Source organism: Nycticebus coucang, chromosome 15 (assembly GCF_027406575.1).
Source record: "Nycticebus coucang isolate mNycCou1 chromosome 15, mNycCou1.pri, whole genome shotgun sequence".
Taxonomy (NCBI): Eukaryota; Metazoa; Chordata; class Mammalia; order Primates; family Lorisidae; genus Nycticebus; species Nycticebus coucang.
Window position 1 is genome coordinate 62,108,475 of NC_069794.1, and position 16,762 is coordinate 62,125,236.

The following is a 16,762-nucleotide window of genomic DNA, read 5'->3' on the forward strand; positions in this document are numbered from 1 at the left end:
CAAATATAATCCCACAAGACTTGAACCCCATATTATTTTCTAGTTACTGTCTTGTTTTTCTCAATTATATTCTCTGTTACTCATTTACCAAAAAAAAAAAAAAAAATCTTCAAGAGACTGCTATGCTCATTCACTCTTCATTCCGAATTAAATCTAGCTCCCAAAATACCCTAAAATAAGTCTTATTAATCACAAACATTCTCCACATTCTAAGTTCATTCTAAGTTCCCTGAGACCTCTCAGTAACATTCAATCCTTTTTAACACTTCTTTCCACCTGAAATGATTTTCTCTTTTTTCTCCGGGTAATTTCATCCGTCTTTTTTTCTTGCTCCTCTTTCACTCCTTATCTCTTGATGTTGTAACATCCCCAGGATCTGCCCTGTACCATCCTCTCTTCTTATCTATATTGACAACCTATGTGCTCACCTAGTCTTATATATTTGTATTCTTAATCTTGACATTCCTTTCAGATTCAGATACATGTATCAAACTTTCTCTTTGGTATCTACACTTGGATGTATAGTAATCATAAAAATCAAAGTTCCTGTTGCTACTCAAGGAGCTTTCCCCATCTCAGGAAGTGGCAGTCTATTAGTTTCCTGTTATTAGTGTAGTAAAATCATCACAATCTCAGTGACTTAAAAAAAAAAAAAAAACATGAAATTTATTGTCTCATAGTACTGGAGGTCAGAAGGCTAGAACATAACTCTCTGGTATTGACAGGGCCAAGTCTTCTGGGAAGATGATGAACACATTCCCTTGTTTTTCCCAGGTTCCAGAAGACTTCTACATTCTTGGAGCCTTGGCTTCTTCAAAGCCAAAGTGTGGCCAACCATCTCTTTGACACTGATTTTCTGCATCCCTTTTTCTTTCTTTCTTTTTTTTTTTAGGAGATAGTGTCTCACTTTATCGCCCTCAGTAGAGTGCTGTGGCATCACAGCTCACAGCAACTCCTGGGCTTAGGCGATTTTCTTGCCTCAGCCTCCCAAGTAGCTGGGACTATAGGCGCCCCCCCACAACACGGGCTATCTTTTTGTTGCAGTTTGGCCGGGGCGGGGTTCGAACCTGACACCCTTAGGTATATGGGGCCAGCACCCTACTCACTAAGCCCCAGGCACAGCCCTCTGAGTCCCTTTTTCATGTTTTATGGTTCCTTATGATTGGACATACCTCAATGATTCAGGATGATCACACATCCTGTAGGGATTAGAAAATATTGGCATCTTTGAAGGTCAAGATTCTGTTCTACCACATATTTTATCTATTTAGATCCTTAAATTTAATCCTGGGCATCATATTCTCATAGTTTTTTCTTTCCATCATGTTTGTGATAACTTTATTCAATAAGATTTCAATATAAAAGGGCCTGCCTCTGAACTTTCCACTTCATTACATTGATAAACTTGCTCTCATTGTTCTTATACTAATATAATGCTTTTTTTCATTCATATAACTTTATAGTGTATTTTAACAATTTTACACCAAGTTACTCTTTCTTGATCTTCTTGTCATTACTGCCTTATTTATTCATGAAATTTCATTTTCTCTTTATAAATCTTAACATAGTTTCTTAAGTTCCACAGGTGATTCTAAAACTTATGTGGAAACACAAAGAATCTACAATTATCAAAACAATCTTTAATTAGAACAAAGTTGAAGAGCTTTCAGGATTTGATTCTGAAGTTTACAAAAATGCTATTGTAATCATAAAAAAATGATACTGTTATAAGAACAGATAAATCAATAAAATGGAATAAATAAAAATATGTGTGGACATACAGAATCAATTAATTTTTCAACAAAAACACCAAGGTAATTCAATAGAGAAAGTAAAATCTTTTCAACAAATGGTGATAGAACAACTGTAGATCCATAATGAATAAATAAGCCTCACAACATAGAGAAACAGTAACCCAAGATGATTCATAAATCTAAAAATAAAAGCCGAAAATGGAAAACTGCTACATGAAAATACCTTTATGACCTCAAGATAGCAAAGATCTTCCTATACACAAAATTCAGTAAGCATTAGGCAAAAAAAATGTGTATTCCACTCATCAAAATTACAACTTCTGCTTTTGAAATAAAGAACATAATCAAGAAAATGAGGAGGCAAGCCATAGTTTCCCAGACTGGCTTTAAAGAACAAATAATATCTTGTCTATAAGAATCACAGTTTTTAATGCAAGGATACAAAATTAAGGGGAAAAAAGAAAGAAAATATTCAAAATACATATATCTAACAAAAGGCCAGCATCCAAAAAAAATTTTATAATTCTACAATTCAATAATAAGGAGACAAACAACACAATAAAAAACAGGCCACAGAATTAAATAGAACCTTCGCAAAAGTAGACAGAAATGCCCAATTAACACCTGAAAAATCTTCAGTTTGGTATCATCAGTCCTTGTGGGTGTGCAAATTAAAACTACAAAATTGATGAAGTAATAGCACAAAAGAAGATACAATAAATTCCAAAGGATCAAAATCATACAGAAAATGTTCTATGATCATTAAAATATAATAAAATCAGAAATAAATTAACACATAAATTATGAAAAACAAAGGAAACATAAAACCTATGTCAAAATAACTACCATTAAATCTTACAAGAAATTATTTTTAATACGTTTTTAAGGAAGTAAGAGACTGAGAACAAAGAAGTTAAACAATCAACACAAAAATCTGCCAAGAGCAGCTAACAAATCAGACACACACAAAGGAAATAAGAATAATGAAGGCAGAAAACAATATGAAAAGTATAAAGGAAAGAGGAGGAAAAAGGGAAGGGTGGTGAAGGAAGAAAGCAGAAGATTAACAAAACCTACAGCTGATTTTGATTAACAAAACCTATATGCTAATTGGGGATATTTCAAGCAAATCTGGGCAAGATAAAAAGACATTTCAGATTAACAAAGAAAGAGGAAAAATGTAAGTAACTACAAAGTTTTAAATGACACAAGAATAACTGACAAACATTATTGAAAATATTAAGTGTCAAAATTGTTTGAGATAAAATAGAAATCTCGAATGAAACAATATACAAAAATTAGAAATGGAAATGATTGTGTATATAATAATATAAAAATCTTTCTAAAAAACTGATCCAGGGCAGCACCTGTGGCTCAGTGGGTAGGGCGCTGGCCCCATATACCAAGGGTGGTGGGTTTGAACCTAGCCCTGGCCAAACTGCAACAAAAAATAGCCAGGCATTGTGATGGGCGCTCGGAGTCCCAGCTACTCGGGAGGCTGAGGCAAGAGAATCGCCTAAGCCCAGGAATTGGAAGTTGCTGTGAGCTGTGACATCATAGCACTCTACTAAGGGCAATAAAGTAAGACTCTATTTCGAAAAAAAATCTGGTCCAGATAACTTTGCCAGTGAGTTCTACTTCCCAAAATCAGATTATTCCTACCTAATACTACACAAAAGTTGTTAAAATTTACAAGGATGAGAACACTGGTTCATTACCTCAACAATGCATTAAAGGCAATGTAAAAAAATTTCACTTATCCACACAGATGCAAATATCCTAATGTCAACATCAGTCAATCACACATGACAGGGTATTAACACAGGAAGGGAAAGTTGAGGGGAGAAAACTATGACAAAGGTAACAGTGACATTAATATCAGATTCTGATATCCAGAAAAAGCCTTCATCTGGAAAATAAATACCCTAATGATTCAAGGATGGTTTGACATCAGAAAACCTATTAAAGCAATCCATTCCCACTAAGTACATGAAAACAAAATCACCTGGTTATCTCTACAAATACAGAAATAACATCTGAAGAATTTAATAATCGTTCATGTTAAAAATTCTCAAGAATGAAGGTAACTTCCTTGACAAGGTAAAAGTTATACACAAAAATCTACAGCAAGCAATATAATTAATTGAAACTCTTTAGACACATAACACTATTTGGTGTTACTACTTCAGGCTAACACTATGAGACAAGAAAATGAAATCAGAGGAATAATAATTTCTGGAGGACAGAAAAAACTAACATAAAATGTGACTATCAACACAGAAAAATTAACACAATCAACAAATAGAAAATGTGACCAACAACATAAAAAACCCTGAACCAATAGATAAGACTCAAATACCTAAATAGATTAAAAAATAAAAAATCATTATAAACTTGAGCAAGGTGACTGAGTCCAAGATCGACTTGTAGACACCTACCACACTGCTCCACAAAAATTATAACCAAAAAGAAAAAGTATATATATGTATGTGTATAAATATGTGTACATATACATATGTATGTGTATGTACATGTGTATATATATATGTATGTATATATATATATTTTTAAAGATAACATTCATGATGAAATAAAGTATCTTAAAATTAAATAAGAATGCACAAGACCTCTATGGGGAAACTTTAAGACTATGTTAAGATTATACAATAGACATGATGAATTAACCAAAAAATATTCCCTACATAGGAAAAAATTATCATCATCCCATGATTTCTTTTTCCTACCAATACTCTTCTCTAGCTCTCCTTAGGGAGGCAATTATATATCCCCAGAAGCTCAGGACCTAATTCCAAGCAGATCTAGATATAAGACAATTAGCATTTAAATCCCCACTGGCTATCATGCTCTGAAGGCCTGGAGATAGTCACCCTTCCAGGTACTGGTTTCCATAAAGGTTCCTAAGTCTCTATACATAACTGCCTATTAAAAGTCAAATGTCATTCAGCAAAGATCACTGTGTTCTTAAACTTGCCATTGAGTCATAGCACTCTATATACACTCATTCACATAACTCACATATGACATGCACCAGCACTCACACGTTCAAAGTGAGGTGTGGTCTTTGATTCTGTGTCTCTATCTTGCTCTGAGCCTGCTCTTCTGCCTGGAAGGTGGGAGGTGCTGTTCAATGCAATGCCTGGCCATTCAGGCTCCCCCTGAATCTTCCCTGTCCTAGTAGTCACAATGCAGTGGCTTGGAAGCTGGACAATAAGGATAAGATCATGAATGTAAAGGGTAGAAACTAGAAATGCAGCAAGTCTTAAGGCACTTAAACACAAGACAGCTTATTAAGCCCCCACCTAAATAAAAGAAATGTAAAGGGGCAACTTCCAGAGAGTCCCGATGCAGCTTACCAAGTACGAAAAGCCTCAGAATATGCAGTGGAGTCACCAGAACCTTGGAAAGACAGGCCAAAATCCTGAAAGGGCCTGCCACATCCTTGGCCATGGAGCTTGCCACCTCATGAACCAAGTCTCTTTCTCAACCTCTAGCCTGTCCAAATGAATGAGTCTCTTGACCAGTTCTGCTAGGGAAGGTATGAGACTCACATCCTATTTCTGAAACACAAGGGCAACATTTTTAAATTTTCTGGAATTTTCACATAGAAAAGAATCTATAACATGTTCACCTAATCTTCTCTTCAAGAAGATGTATTTGAAAAAAATTCCGGATTTGTATCTCTAACTGGAATCATTCTAAAAGCAAGACAGAGAATTAATAGTGTTCCATTTGGCGGGGGGATTGTCTAACATTAATACAAATTACACTATTATTGAAAAATCACATACATAAGTCTGATGTTTCTCTCAGGACTGTGTTGGCAGATACATAGGCCTTATGCAACATAAATGAGAATAAGGAAGCAACGATCTTATTCAATATTTTCATGCCACACAGAATTAATGTTCTGAAAACATACTTCTCTTTGCTTAGGCAGCCCTCGTCTATAGCTGCTCCCTGAACCCACCAGTTTCTGTATTTCCATCACTCTATGCCTTAGCATAATTTTTCCCTCATACAGAAGCCCTTTCAATGCCTCCCTTCCTTCCTCAGTATCTCCTAAAATATCACCTTGTCTGTGAAACTTTACCCACTCTTCCCAGCCACCCAATTCCTTAGACCTGTCTGAATTATAACTCAGCATTTATTTGCCTTGTATTAGACTAACCTGTTTCCCCACTAGGCAGGGCTGGTGTTATGGGCCTGTGACTTGCTCAACCACATACAACCTTACCCTCAGAAGGGCCAACACTGGGTTTAAGGCTCTGCTGTCATCATGATGAACTTTTTAATAATAATCTTACCTTTGAACTTGTGTTTTCTTAGAGCAGCAGTTCCCAACCGTTTTGGCTCTAGGGACCAGGTTCATGCTAGAAAATGTTTGCGTAGTGGGGGATCTGACAGGAGGTAGAGTTCAAGCAGTAATGCGAGCCATGGGGAGCAGCTGTACAAACAGAGGAAGCGTGCCTGCTGCTCATTTCCTGCTGGACAGCCAGGTTCCTAAGACCATCGGACAGGCATCAGTCCACAGCCTGGCCCAGAAGTTGAAGACTGAGGTCCTAGAGCATCAACACAGTTTTTTAAGCCTTCCCTAAACTGCTTTTCTACCTTAAGAAACATGCAGAGCTCTATGTGTGCCAATAAATTAGTTCAAATCATTAGAGATGATTTAGGGCATCTCATATGTGGGGAATTAGTTCAAATCATTAGAGATGATTTGGGGCACCTTACATGTGAGCATGTCTATCTCCCACAGCTCTATTCTCTAAACAGAAGATCCCTGTAGGCAGACCTGAGCTCCCACACCTTGGCAGAGTGAGTGGGCCTGGGTCTTGAAGATAGCACCTTTGCCCCAACTCAGGATACACTGCATAGCTTTTTGTACTTAAATATCCCAGCAAAGCCATATTCCAACACTTTTAAGTACAACATGTTACCTCTTGGTGGGAAGCTGGTCTCTTCCCTACCACTTAATCCCAGAAATTGACTGAAACCAATAACTATCAAAGCAATCCCGTGATGCTTACTTAATGTTTCCATTCTCAAAAAATTACTGAGAAGCCTGAAAGTACTCTGTATTCTACCTGTTAGGATTGTTTGGAAATGATATCACCGTAACTCTCAACTGAAAATTAAAAACTGGAAGACAGTGACTATCTGCTATTCCTAAAAGCACTTCAAACTCTTAAATCTTCTTATATTCATTTTGAGTAGTTAACAGAGCACTCTACTGAGTACAAATGCACTTTTAACGTACTTTTGCAAAAAAAATAAAGTCAGTGAAAGGGACTGGAAATACTAAAAATTAGAAGTGAGCTGGGGGCCAGGCAGTTCACTTGTAATTAGTGGCTCACGCCTATAATCCTACCACTCTGGAAGGCTGAGGTGGGTGGATTACTTGAGCTCACAGTCACAGGTTCTAGACCAGCCTAAGCCAGAGCGAGATCCCGTCTCTAACAATAGCTGGGCATTGTGGCAGGTATCTGTAGGCCCTGCTACTCGGGAAGCTGAGGCAGGAGAATGGCTTGAGCTGAAGAGTTTGAGGTTGCTGTGAGCTATGACACCATGGTACTCTATGAAGAGTGACAACGTAAGACTCTGTCTCAAAAAAAAAACTGAGTTGGTATCATACAACCTAAGATAAAGGGGACCCAAGTCTCCTTGTTTCCAGGTGTTACTCCACTTCTCCACTTCAAATTATGGTGGTATTTTCAGCCTCTATACAAATAACTGACCATACACACCCGAACAAGTAACCAAAGAAAGAACTGGATCAAACCTTTAGGCTACAAGTAGGGAAAAAAAGAAATTAGACTGTAGACTGTTCAGAATGTTTCATTAGGATAAAAATGTCCAAATATACACTTTTCCGCTGAAAACAGTTAATTAGGGCTATCTGATCAGCAGTACAACACCTTATCTTTTCACATCACTAGAACAGTTTTTATATTTGAAACTGCATAATATATTACACTCTAATACCTATCTGCTTCAAACACAGTAGAAAAACACCTACATAGCATAAATCACACATGACATCACATTAGGTCTTTTAAATAATGTTGTGAACATTAGGAAAAGATTCTAGAAATCCATTTTTCATGTTCTTTTTGCTACTGCCCGAATGGAAGTACCTACTTTGCCTCTCCACCAGTTCGTTTCAGTTAAATAAATCAAATGTATACAAAGGACTTTCCATGCATGAAAGGAAACGCATGCTTCTGCACAAATAGGAGTGGCATATCTGTGCTCCCCAGGACCCAGAATATTGAGTCCAAGCAGGCCTGGTCTGTCCTCTACCTCCTCTACCTGCTCTACCCTTTATGTGTCTGATGCCTCACTTCTTGTGTCCACCTTTTGACATCTGTTTCATCAATACCTCCAACACACAGAGAAAGGACAGGAGAGGGAATTCCCACAGCATCTACACATCCCTCTCTCCTTGGCAGCACAATCGTACCACATTGATGAAATCATGTATTTACCTGTGCCTAGCACAAGGACCATTTTATTCATTTGTACATGTATATCTTCCCTGACTAGCACAATAACAGAATCTCAAGAAACACCAAATGCTGAAATATAGATTAAACAAAAATCATTTAATTTTGCCTTTGTACTATAATCCTTGTAATAGGTTTTAAAGAAAATTCAACTAAAAAATTAAAGAATTTGGATATTTTTCCAATTCACATTTATCTAATTCACCCTTCCTCAAAAGAAGGCACTTTGTCTGTCTTCCCTTCTCTGTCCTTCCCTTCTTAGTTCTCTCTCTTACACAGCTTCTTTCGAAACCAGTGCAAGAAACATGCTATTATTTTAGCATGTACCCTGCTTCATCTTGCATATATGAGATAGCTACCAAACAAAAACTACCTGACTCTATTATTCTCATCATAGGAGCACACACCCACTAGAATAAGTGGGGAGAGAGGGCGCTGCTGCCTCCACAGACTACTCTGCTGTTTGGCACAACAAAGCCAAGGTTCTCTCATACTTCTGGAATTAAGCCATCATGACATGGATGCCTGTCTCACCTCCTTGGTCTATCAAGTTGTAACTCCAGAGCATTTGACTATGACAGGAAAGGCTAAGCTAAGATTTTTCTGACTGATATTATACAAGAAGTGTTTTATTTATTTTTTAATTAAATCATAGCTGTGCACATTAATGAAATTATAGGGTTCTGTTTTATTTTTAAAATTCTGCTTTTATGAAGAAACCAAATAGGGTTTCCTTGACTGCTGATTAAGCAACTTTATATAAGCCAAGCACTCTGTGCCCCAACACAATGACTAAAAATAACGCTTGGTTCTCTGAAATGCTTGAACCTGAAGGGAGCAAGATATGGCTATGTGGGTCTTTTTAATCAGTGCCAACCTAAGAAAACAGACCTCAGAAGTAGTGATGTTGTTCTATTTCTTGGATGGGTCCCGAACAGGGGACAGAGAGAGTGAACACAGTAAGCCAAAGCCACATTCCTCTCCCTGAGACAAAGGCACAAACCAGACAGCAAGAATTTTATAAATAAGAGCATATCTTTTGTCTCCCATGTCAAATTTATCTTCCACAAGGAAGAAATTTCTGCAAGCAAAGTGGCTGCTGCTCTCTGCTGTTATTATTTGTACAGCTAGCTTCTACTCCCAACCGACTATGAGCCACTTAGTTTTGATTATCTTACCTTTTTTTTTGCATCAAGATATGGTCCTAGGAGTGCATGATAACAATACTTTTTAAAAGCAAACCATATTATTCATACCACAAAAGAACAAAACAAAGAATGGTCCTGGAATTGAAAAAAAATATTAACCCAAAAAAATCATATACCATAGGACAAAGAAAACCTTATGGTTTTAAACTCTGACTTCTGTAAAACAATTTTTCATATTTCAACTTTTAGCATTCAGTGACCACTCTAGTCATCTGCATGAACTTTAAAAAATGAACTGCTGGGGAAACACCTTACTCACCCAACAAGCATACGCAGGCTTTAAACAACAAAGGGGAAGAATTGATCTTGATAGGGGAAGTAGAAATTCTCTCTGGATCAGAATTCAGCTCTAAAGAAAGACAGTGAAGAAATGCATTGTTTCCTTCAAGCAGAAGTCTTTGACTTTTACCTCAAAGCTAAAAGTCGCGTATAAAAGTACACCCACACTTCTCAGTGCTAGTTTCCCTATTCCCAGGTGTTAGCCCTGACCTCCCAGCTGTATCCTAGAGTACTTCTCACCATCTCAGACTCTAGAGCAAAGGCAGATGTTCCCCAAATTATTCTGGGGCTAAATCCTCATCATGCATGTTCAGCCAGATGAGAACAGACAGCAATGTCTTCCTCTAGATCCAGCAATGGTGGATAATTCTCACCTCCTCCACTTCCAAATGAAGTTCTGCTTTGTAAAAATACTCCAAATTGTCCCATCCCTCACTCTCAGCAGACAATGTTAACGAAGAGGAAAATGAATTCAATCCATGTGTTTTTCTTCTTGGTTAACAAACAACGTAAGTAGGACATCCTTACAAAGTTGTTCAAAAAGTTTAGTTTAGGCATGTTTTAGTTCCTGATTGACAGTGGGCTTGCCAAGAGGAGAATGGGAGATGGTAAAAGATGGTGCTGAAGCCCATGGTGGTGAAGATGGAAGAGAGAAGAAAGATTAGGAAGGAGTATGGGGGGGTTTATATTACGGTCAGATGGCCGAGTGAAAGAGAGGACTCAACAGCCCCTCTCTTCTCTCCCTCCCACTTTACTCCTCCCCAGTGTCCTCACCCCTAACTTAATGAAACAATTCGAAAAATATTATCAACTTTGAAAGTTTTTGTAAATGACTTGCATGCTAAAATTATTACCATTAATATTATCAAATTTTAAAAATGGTTACTTGTAGATCCAAAATGACCATATTAGCACATCTGATATAAACACTAATATCACCAGTATATAACAAGAAGTCATTTTAACTTTAAAACAAAAGTTTCCCCAACACTGTTTTCTACTATAATAAAAGCGTAGTAATAGTTTAACATACTAAAGGCTATGGCACCAACTGCCATTATTAATAAAGGTATTAAAAATTATTAAATAATTTAGGCTTTTATAAATCCAATTTTCCCCAAACCTTCTTATATCCTTTGTTCTTCTCATCTTTCTTTTCCTTCTTCCCTGCAGACGGCTAAAGGGAATTAGGTAGGTATGGAGCAAAGTGAATCAAACTAGGCCAGATTTTTACAAGTCAGAGAAATTTTTTTTCACATAATAAAAGAATAAAAAAAAACTCGACTTCATAAATTTTACTTCTATTCTCTTCCTTAATATGTAATTAAAGAAAATCTGCACAAAATGGGAGCTCTTGTCAGTTTAGACTTGAGAGAGGAAAAAAGCATTTAGTGTTTGTTGGTTTTTTCTATTAAATCATAGCTGTGTACATTAATGTGATCATGGGGCACCATACACAGGTTTTATATACCATTTCACATATTTTCATCATACTGGTTAACATACCCTTCCTGGCATTTTCTTAGTTATTATGTTAAGACAATTATATTCTACATTATATTAAGTTTCACGTGTACCCTTGTAAGATACACCATAAGTGTAATCCCACAAATCACACTCCCTCCGCCCATCCTCCCCTCCCTCTCCCCCTTCCCTATATTCTTAGGTTATAACTGGGTTACAGCTTTTGAAAGCCATAAATTAGTTTCATAATAGGCGTGAGTACATCAGATACTTTTTCTTCCATTCTTGAGATACTTTACTAAGAACAGTATGTTCCAGCTCCATCCACATAAACATGAAAGAGGTAAAGTCTCCATCTTTCCTTAAGGCTGCATAATATTCCATGGTGTACATATACCACAATTTATTAATCCATTGGTGGATCGATGGGCACTTGGGCTTTCTCCATGACTTAGCAATTATGAAGTGGGCTGCAATAAACATTCTGGTACAAATATCTTTGTTACAATGTGATTTTTGGTCTTCTCGGTATATACCTAATAGAGGAATTAAAGGATTGCATGGCAGGCCTATTTTTAGATCTCTAAGTGTTCTCCAAACATCTTTCCAAAAGGAATGTATTAATTTGCATTCCCACCAGCAGTGTAAAAGTGTTCCCTTTTCTCCACATCCACGCCAACATCTCTGGTCTTGGGATTTTGTGATATGGGCTAATCTTAACTGAAGTTAGATGGTATCTCAAAGTAGTTTTGATTTGCATTGCTGTGATGATTAAGGATAATGAGCATTTTTTCATATGTCTGTAGGCCGTGCGCCTGTCTTCTTCAGAGAAGTTTCTCTTTAAGTCCCTTGCCCAGCCTGCGATGTGATCACGTGTTCTTTTCTTGCTTATACATTTGACTTCTCTGTGGATTCTGGTTATTAAAACTTTGTTGGAGACATAATCTGCAAATATCGTCTCCCATTCTGAGACCTGTCTACTTGCTTTACTTACTGTGTTCTTGGCTGTGCAGAAGCTTTTTAGTTTGATCAGGTCCCAGTAGTGTATCTTTGAAGCTGCTTCAACTGCCCGGGCGGTACTCCTCATAAAATATTCGGCCAGACCGATTTCTTCAGAAGTTTTCCCTGCAGTTTCCTCTAGTATTTTTATAGTTTCATGTCTTAAGTTTAAATCTTTCATGCAGTGAGAGTCTATCTTAGTTAATGGTGGAAGGTATGGGTCCAGTTTCAGTCTTCTACAGGTTGCCAGCCCAGTACCATTTGTTAAATAGGGAATCTTTTCCCCACTGAATGTTTTTAATTGGCTTCTCAAAGACCAAATAACAGTAAGTAGCTGGGTTCATCTCTTGGTTCTCTATTCTGTTCCATACATCTACCTCTCTGTTTTTGTGCCAATACCATGCTATTTTGATGACTATCGATTTATAGTGTAGTCTGAGGTCCAGTAGCGTGATTCCCCCTGCTTTTTTTTATTTGTGAGTAATGTCTTGGCTATTCGAGTTTTCTTCTGATTCCTTATAAAATGAAGTATTATTTTTTTAAGATCTTTAAAGTATGACAGTGAAGCTTTAATAGGGATTGCATTGAAATTGTATATTGTTTTGGGTAATATGGACATTTTAACAACTTTGAATCTTCCTAGCCATGAGCATGGTATGTTTTCCCATTTATTAACATTTTCAACTATTTCTATTCTTAGAGTTTCATAGTTCTCTTTATAGAGATCTCTCACATCCTTTGTTACGTAAACTCCCAAATATTTCATCTTCTTTGGCACTACTGTGAATGGAATAGAGTCCTTAACTGTTTTTTCAGCTTGACTATTGCTGGTATATATAAAGGCTACCGATTTATGAATGTTGATTTTGTAACCTGAGACACTGCTGTATTCCTTGATCACTTCTAAGAGTTTTATAGTAGAATCCGTGGTATTTTCTAGATATACAATCATATCATCTGCAAAGAGTGAAAGTTTGATCTCTTCTGACCCTATATGAATACTCTTGATTGCCTTTTCTTCCCTAATTGCCATGGCTAAAACTTCCATTACAATGTTAAAGAACAATGGAGACAATAAGCAACCTTGCCTGGCTCCTGATCTGAATGGAAATGATTTCAATTTAACTCTATTCAATATGATATTGACTGTGGGTTTGCTGCAGATGGCCTCTATCAGTTTATGAAATGTCCCTTGTATACCAATTTTCTTAAATGTTCTGATCATGAAGGGATGCTAGATATTATCAAAAGCTTTTTCTGCATCAATTGAGAGAATCACATGGTCTTTGCTTTTTAATTAGTTTATGTGCTGAATTATATTTATAGATTTACATGTATTGAACCAGACTGGAGACCCTGGGATAAAACCCACTTGGTCATGATGTATAATTTGTTTGATGTGTTTCTGGATTCTGTTTGCTGGTTCTTGTTGAATATTTTAGCATCTAAAGTCATTACTGATATTGGTCTATCATTTTCTTTTCTTGTTGGGTCTTTTCCTGGTTTGGGGATCAGGGTCTTGTTTGCTTCATAGAATGTGTTGGGTAGTCGTCTTCTTTTTCTGTATTTTGGAACAGGTGGGGTAATATAGGTACTAGTTCCTCTTTAAAGGTTTGGTAGAATTCTGAAGTGAAGCCATCTGGTCCCAGGCTTTTCTTTTCAGGGAGATTTTCTATGGTTGATTCTATTTCAGATCTTATATAGGCCTGTTCACAACATTTCCACTTGATTCTGGCTAAGTCTTGGAAGGTGACATGCTCCCAAGTACTCGTCAATTTCGTTCAGATTTTCATATTTCTGAGAATACAGTTTCTTGTAATATTCATTAAGGATTTTTTGAATTTCTGAGGAGTCTATTGTTATTTCGTCTTTCTCGTTTCTGATTGATGAAACTAAAGATTTTACTCTTTTTTTTCCTGGTTAGGTTAGCCAAAGATTTATCTATTTTATTGACCTTTCCTAAAAACCAACTTTGATTTATTGATCTGTTGTATAATTCTTTTGTTTTCAATTTCATTTAATTCTGCTCTAATTTATTTTATTTTCAAAACAACTGACAATGTGTTTATTTTACAGTTGTAAGGTTTGACAAATAAAATATAGAACGCTAAGTTAAGTTTGTAATATAGGGAAGTAACAAATACATTTTCCATACATATTGCACCTTCAGTGCTGGAGACATTTGTAAAAACACTATGTGTTGTTTCTCCATAATTCAAATTTACATCATCATCCTGCGATGTTATTTCCTTTTTTTTTATTGTTAAATCATAGCTGTGTACATTAGTACAATCAACGGGTACAATGTGCTGGTTTCATATACAATCTGAAATATTCTCATCAAACTGTTTAACGTAGCCTTCATGGCATTTTGCTAGTTATTGTATGTAGACATTTATATTCTGCATTTAGTAGGTTTCGCCTGTACCCATTCTAAGATGCACCATAGGTGTGGCCACACCCATTACCCTCCCTCTACCCTAAGCTCCCCCCTCCTTTTCCCTACCTTGGTCCTTTCCCCATATTCTTGTGCTATAGTTGGGTTATAGCCTTCATATGAAAGCTATAAATTAGCATCACAGTAGGACTGAGTACATTGGATACTTTTTCTTACATTCTTGAGATACTTTACTAAGAATATGTTCCAGCTCCATCCATGTAAACATGAAAGAGGTAAAGTCTCCATCTTTCTTTAAGGCTGCATAATATTCCATGGTATACATGTACCACAATTTGCTAGTCCATTCATGGGTCAATGGACACTTGGGCTTCTTCCATTCTGCTCTAATTTTGGTTATTTCTTTTCTTCTACTGGGTTTAGAGTTGGAATGTTCTTCCTTTTCCAGTTGCTTGAGATGTCCTATTTAGTTGTTAACTTCCTCTCTTTCCATTCCCTTGAGAAAGGCTTGCAGTGCTATATATTTCCCTCTTAGGACTGCCTTTGCAGTATCCCTGAGGTTCTGATAATTCGTGTCTTCATTGTCATTTTGTTCCAAAATTTTGACAATTTCCTTCTTAATCTCATTTATGACCCAGCTATCATTCAGCATCAGGTTGTTTAATTTTCCTGTGTTTGTATGAGTATGTAGATTCCTGTTGTTACTGAGTTCAACTTTTATTGCATGGTGGTCCGAGAAGATGCAAGGAATTATTTCTATTCCTTTAAATTTACTGAGGTTAGACTTGTGACCTAAGATGTGACCAATTTTGAAGTATGTTCTGTGAACTGATGAGAAGTGTGTGTATTCAGTTTTCTTGGGATGAAATGTTCTGTAAATGTCTGTTAAATCCAAATGTTGGATGGTTAGGTTTAAATCTAAAATTTCTTTGCTCTGCTTCTTTTTGGAGGTTCTATCCAACACTGCCAAAGGAGTTTTGAAATCTCTGACCATTATGGAGCTGGAGGAAATCAACTTGCTCGTGTCTGTTAGCGTTTCACTTATAAATTGAGGTGCATTCTGGTTGGGTGCATAAATATTATAATTGAAATCTCATCATATTGAGTATCGACCTTAAAAAAATATGAAGTGATCATTCTTATCCTTCATTACTTTTGTTGGTTTAAAGCCTATTGTATCTGCAAATAGAATTGCAACACCTGCTTTTTTCTGATTGCCATTTGCCAGAAATATGGATGACCATCCTTTCGCCCTGAGTCTATATTTATCTTTTAAGGTAAGATGAGATTCTTGTATGCAGCAAATATCTGGCCTGAGTTTTTGTATCCAGTCAGCCAACCTGTGCCTCTTTAGAGGACATTTTAAGCCATTTGCATTAATGGGGAATATTGATAAGTCAGGTAAAATTTTGGATATTGAGTTTATGGAAAGTCCAGGGGACATTTTTTAATCCTTTTGCCACTGTGGAGGTTGGAGTTTGGTCAAAAGTTTCTGAGTGAGTTTATCTTTGGGGTAGAGGATTGGGCTGGTCATTATGGAGGATAGGTCTGAGAATATCCTGAAGAGCTGGTTTGGTTATGGCAAATTTCTTCAACATGTGAATGTTGTTAATTTCTCCATCATAAATGAAACTCAGTTTAGCTGGATACAGGATCCGGGGTTGAAAATTATTTTGTTTTAGAAGATTAAATGTCGATGACCACCCTCTTCTGGCGTGAAAGGTCTCAGCAGAGAGATCTGCAGTCATTCTCATACTCTTCCCTTTGTATGTTATGGTTTACTCACGTTTGGCTGCCTTCAGAATTTTTGTCCTTCATATTAACTTTGGTGAAGTTAATTACAATGTGCCTGGGGGATGTCTTATTCGGGTTGTGTTGTGCTGGGTTTCTGAAACTGCCTGCTATCTGAATTTCAGAATCTCTTGGCATGTCTGGAAAATTCTCTTTCATAATTTCATGGAGAAGAGCCTCTATGTCTTGCAAAGCCACTTCATCACTTTTAGGGATTCCAATGAGGTGGATATTAGCCTTCTTTGAATTATCCCAGAGATCTATGAGAGAATGATCCGTTTTGGCTCTCCATTTGTCTTCCTCTTTGAGAGTTTTGGAGCTTTCAAAAGCTTTGTCTTCAATGTC

At 36.8% G+C, this 16,762-nt stretch overlaps 1 protein-coding gene across 4 annotated transcripts in view; it reads right to left on the minus strand.

Moving 5' to 3' along the window:
- ENOX1 (ecto-NOX disulfide-thiol exchanger 1) overlaps window positions 1-16,762 on the minus strand; it is a 730,917-nt gene that overhangs the window by 636,755 nt on the left and 77,400 nt on the right. Inside the window, exon 2 of one of the 4 annotated variants that reach the window (XM_053563925.1) lies at window positions 9,746-9,835. The exons of the other annotated variants lie outside the window; for them this stretch is intronic. The gene's annotated coding sequence lies outside the window, so the exon portion shown is untranslated. The remainder of the gene's footprint in view (window positions 1-9,745; window positions 9,836-16,762) is intronic. 4 annotated transcript variants of the gene reach the window in all.